The following is a 5,798-nucleotide window of genomic DNA, read 5'->3' on the forward strand; positions in this document are numbered from 1 at the left end:
TCTTGTGAAGCAGTGGATGTAAAGAATCTAGCTAGCTAAAGCATTTACTGCAAATTGAATGTACAATTTTGGAAGCTTGCCTTGCTGATATTTGCCATACAATGCAGCTGAAGTAACGTAACTATTTTCTTGCTTATTGTGCAGTAGAGGATAAACATACCTGTATGCCTATGGATGTGTAGCTAGCTATGTAGCCAATCTGTGTATGGACCATAAAACGTTTGGTATACATATTAGTTCAGAACGTAGCTATGAACCTCAGCTATCATAGCCAGCTGTGTCGACTTCAAAACCGTCTGAATGACATTAATGAAGCCTATGGATTGAGTAGAATATAATATAACTTTGTGCCAATGATGCAAGTCGTATATACAGTACATGTAGTTATTACCATGCATGACATCCCCACATTGTAGCCTGTACATCTAATATATTCACTGATCATGTACTCTACATTTGGCAAACAAAGGTGCGGTTCAGGTAGGAATGTCAGGATATGTGTATTATTTCATCAAATTAGATACTTCATTTCAACCAGTAGAGAATGTGAAACGCTTTATTGAGAGAAGTTCATTATCCAATTGTTATAAATACATAGTACATGCATTATAAATACTATAATTGTATGATAATATTATAAATACAAGTTCAATTTGTACTTCAATGCACATCTGGTGTGCATTATCAAAAAAGGTGGCGAGAGAGGTGTAAAAGACAGAAAGGGAAAGAGGTAAGAACAGGGGAGCAGGGAAGACAACATATGATTCATGAATCACAGTGCTACCCAAATATTCTCTCACTTCATCACAATGACATAATTGTGCCTGTGCATTGTTCCCACCCCCCTCTTTTACGTCGCTGCTACTCTCTGTCATTATCTATGCATAGTCACTTTAATAACTCTACCTACATGTACATATTACCTCAATTACCTCGACTAACCGGTGCCCCCTCACATTGACTCTGTACTGGTACCCTCTGTATATAGTCTCACTATTGTTATTTTACTGCTGTTCTTTAACTACTTGTTACTTTAATTTATTTTCTTATTTATATTTTTAAACTGCATTGTTGGTTAGGGGCTTGTAAGTAAGCATTTCACTGTAAGGTCTACCTGTTGTATTCGGCGCATGTAAGGTCTACCTGTTGTATTCGGCGCATGTGAATAAAGTAGAGGCCGACAACACAAACCTCAGCTGCATACCTGATACTAGTGACTCCTGTTTCAAGCTCAAGAAATGCAACCCGTTTGACAGGACATGATAGTTGTCATACAAATCATTAAAATCCAGACGGAAAATATTTACACAAGAAGCCACCTAATATCACACAGTCAACCTCTTCAGTCATTTAGTAAGTTTCACCATTCTGCGAATTCTCACCGTCTACTTCAATACAATTTGATTTGATGTGTAGTGGTGTCTCCTAACCAGCCTTGGGCTCCCAGCCGGCCCGAAGGTTATCTTAAGAACGGGTGAGGTGGCGATGACGGGACTCGCGGTTGGCATCCTCTCTCACATCAAAACATACCTGCAGACGAGAGCCAGATGGAGAGAGATAGAGCATGTTTAAGCCTTGTGTTTTTTTTATTCTCACACTGTCAGTCATCATAATCATCAGGAGGTGAAATGCAAAGCTGACCTTGGATCATTAACTCTGGGACTACTACATCTCTATCTGTATTTCAATCTAAAGCATCTCTTTAATAATACTTCCTGTTGACCCGACCAAGTGACCTCTCACCTCTGATCATGCTGTGCCCTCTATGTAGCCAGTTCAGATGCGGGAGGGGTTCACCGACACAGCTGATATAACCTAGAGGATTTAGGGAGAAGGGGAGAGAGGGATGAAGTGAAGGACAGAGACTGTTATTGAGAAAATTAGGTAGTTGAAGAGACACTGTTCAACAGGAATCTGTGTGTGTGGCCTCACCTGGTGTCCACACTAAGTGGCTACAGAGTACGTTATGCTGAAAAACATGCACAGACACACAAGGACAAGCAATATAGTGTAGTTATAGAAATAATGAAGTGTCTTACTATTCACCATGGTTGGCCCTCTTGCCTATTCTTTGAAGGTGGAAGGAGCCACAGTTATACACTTGAGCTGGCTTACTGCACAACACAATCCATCAATCACATTGATACACGAGTGTGTAGGTGTAGGTTATAGGGTGTCTATGTAACAACTGTCGTCGGTGGAAGAAGGTGAGGACCAAGGTGCAGCGTGGTAAGTGTTCATGATGTTTAATAATTATCAAAACAGAACACTGAATAACAAAGAAACAACCGAAAACAGTTCTGTCTGGTGCAGACACACAAAGACTGAAAATAACCACCCACAAAACCCAACAGAAAACAGGCTACCTAAATATGGTTCCCAATCAGGGACAACGACTGACAGCTGCCTCTGATTGAGAACCATATCAGGCCAAACACAGAAATAGAAAAACTAACATAGACAACCCACCCAACTCACGCCCTGACCATACTAAACAAAAGACAAAACAAAGGAACTAAGGTCAGAACGTGACAGTCTAATTGTTCAACATTTTTTTCAATATGGGTGACTTAAAAGAGCCTGTTTTGTTTTTGTACAGACATAACAGCCTTAACTAAACAGCACCCTCTCCTGAGAAGTAGAAATGAAAGGGAGAGAAACTGGCAATTAAATAACTGCAGTTGACATGGAAGAGTACTCCTATTGCAATGTGGATGGCTCTTAAAATGGCCTTTCGTTGTGCATAGTGTAGTCTATGGTGTTGCCAGGGAACAGCACCCTCATCAAAGAAGCAAGAAGGTGAAGGTGAAGATCTGCTGCACACGCATTGCCTCTCTTGCTGCGTTGTTGGAACCCATCCTAAAACATCCTGCAGAACAGCAGACTTCTCCTCTGGCACACGGCGGTGAGCTGCAGATCCCCTCCTGGTCCACGTGTCCATCGTCATGAAGTTATGCAGGACACAAGCAGCATTCACATGCCTGAATTCCCTCAGGAGGCAGTCCCAGATGGCCCTGGTCACCCAAACGTGCAGTACACGGTAACTGTAGGCAATCGTTTTGAAGGACTCTCCAGTTACAAGGTATCTGTAGGAATATGGAAGAGAATGTCATTATTAGACTTTTACATCACCAGGTCATGGTGGATTACTAAAGTACAATATCCCTTAGGAACAAGTAATGATAACATTGGATAGATAGATGCATGGGCACACACATGTGTAGCATGTGACAACAGCAGGATTATATCCAGGATAGCATCACAAATTAATACATGAATACCACTTGAAGCTTGATGATGTGTTGATCATTTGAATCAGCTGTGCAGTGCTAAGGCAAAAACAAAAATGTGCACCCCAGGACCAGGACTGAGAACCACTGCTCTTCATTGGGACCTCTTCATCTGCAGACAGGCTTTCACAGCTATCTGTATCAGACGGACAGAAAACCTCACAAGAACCAGACTTATTTATACTCAAATTAGACCATGTTACTATTACTGTCTACTTGTGAAGTCTATTCACACGAGGACCATTTGTTTTTGGTCCACTGCTCACTGGGCCGGCAATATGTGTAACAGAAAACGACTGAGGAAGAACTGTCACAGTCAACCTACAGTACGAGTCTATTATAAACCAGGAAAACTCTCTTGTCACTCCAAATGAGAACAGATGTATTTCATGCAGTGACTCTGTTAGGGATAACAACAACTGTCAGTTTTGCTCTGAGACCCTTAAAAAGCGTTGTTGTAGGAGCATGGCGTTCTAAACCATGTTTTCAAGTTTGGGGTAAAATACTCTTACAGTAGCTTCCCATTCAGAAAGTATTCACACCCCTTGACTTTTTCCACATTTTGTTGTGTTACAGCCTGAATTTAAAATTGATTAAATTGAGTTTTTGGGTCACTCTCCTTCACACAATACCCCACAATGTTAAAGTGGAATTATGTTTGTAGAAACTTTTTAAAAAATGTAGAAAAAATGAAAAGCTGAAATGTCTTGAGTCAATAAGTATTCAACCCATTTGTTGTGGCAAGCCTAAATATGTTTTGCTTAACAAGTCACATAAGAAGTTGCATGGACTCACTCTGTGTGCAATAATAGTGTTTAGCATGATTTTTGAATGACTACCTCATCTCTGTACCCCACACATTCAATGATCTGTAAGGTCCCTCAGGTGAGCAGTGAATATCAAACACAGATTCAACCACAAAGACCAGGGAGATTTTCCAATGCCTTGCAAAGAAGGGCACCTATTGGTAGATGGATAAAAAAAACAGACATTGAATATCCCTTTGATCGTGGTGAAGTTATTTGCATGGTATATCAATGCACCCAATCACTACAAAGATACAGGCATCCTACCTAACTCAGTTGCCAAAGGGGAAGGAAACCGCTCAGGGATTTCACCATGGGACCAATGGTGACTTTAAAAACGTGTCAGAGTATAATGGGTGTTATAGGATAAAACTGAAGACTGATCAACAACATTGTATTTACTCCACAAAAATAAAAGTAATAATAATGATAATTGACAGAATGAAAAGAAGGAAGCCTGTACAGAATAAAAATATTACAAAACATGCATCCTGTTTTCAACAAGGCACTGAAGTAATACTGCAAAAAAAATGGGCAAAGCCATTCAATTTGTGTCCTGACTACAACGTGTTATATTTGGGGCAAACCCAATACAACACATTACTGAGTACCACTTTACATATTTTCAAGCATATTGGTGGCTGCATCATGTTATGGGTATTATTGTAATCATTAAGGACTGGGGAGTTTTTCAGGATAAAAAAGTAAATGAAATGGAGCTAAGCAGGCAAAATCCTAGAGGAAAACCTGGTTCAGTTTGCTTTTCACCAGACACTGGGAGATAATTTCACTTTTCAGCAGGACAATAGAGTAAAACACAAGGCCAAATTAATCTACACTGGAGTTGCTAACCAAGAAGACAGTGAATGTTCTTGAGTGGCTGAGTTACAGTTTTGACTTAAATCTATTTGAAAATATATGGCAAGACGTGAAAATGTTTGTCTAGGCAATTATCAACAACCAATTTGAAAGAGCTTGAATAATTTTGAAAAGAATAAATGGGCAAATCTTGCGCAATCCAGGTGTGGAACGCTCTTGGAGACTTACCCAGAAAGACTCACAGATGTAATCGCTGCCCAAAGTGATTCTAACATGTATTGACTCAGGGGTGTGAATACTTACAGGTGTGTAAATGAGATATTTCAGTAAAAATGTCTAAAAACATGTTTTCATTTTGTTATTATGGGGTATTATGTGTAAATCGGTTATAAAATAATTCAATTTACTCCGTTTTGATTTGGCAGGGGCGCCGCTGAAGTTCAGAGAAAATAATAGAGGCCTCCATCTTGGCGGTGTAGCTACTGTACACTTTTTTTCTTACATTTTAATTTGTATTTCTGTCATCTCTAATGGAGCATTTATCGTCTCCAGTGAGTTGTCAGGGTGGATGTATAAACTCACATAATACTGTCTGTGAATGTTTAAGTATGGCCCTACTGTTGTGATTCAGTGTACCCTTGCTCAGAAAGGGAGGCAGTGGGTGAATCTCAAAGGTCCGTCATCTAATCCTCTTCAGCAGTCCTCTCTTCCTTCCCTGTCTCCACCTCCTCAAAAGTGTCAGAGGGAAGCGTTGGAGGAGAAAACTTAAGGAGAGGAACCTCCAATGCTCTCCTCTCTTCCCTCTGACACTTTGACAAGGAGGCGAGGAGTGAGGAGGTGAGGAATTGAGGAAATGACTGTTGAGATTCACCCAGAGTGAGTC

Source organism: Salvelinus namaycush, chromosome 33, assembly GCF_016432855.1.
Source record: "Salvelinus namaycush isolate Seneca chromosome 33, SaNama_1.0, whole genome shotgun sequence".
In the NCBI taxonomy this organism is placed as follows: Eukaryota; Metazoa; Chordata; class Actinopteri; order Salmoniformes; family Salmonidae; genus Salvelinus; species Salvelinus namaycush.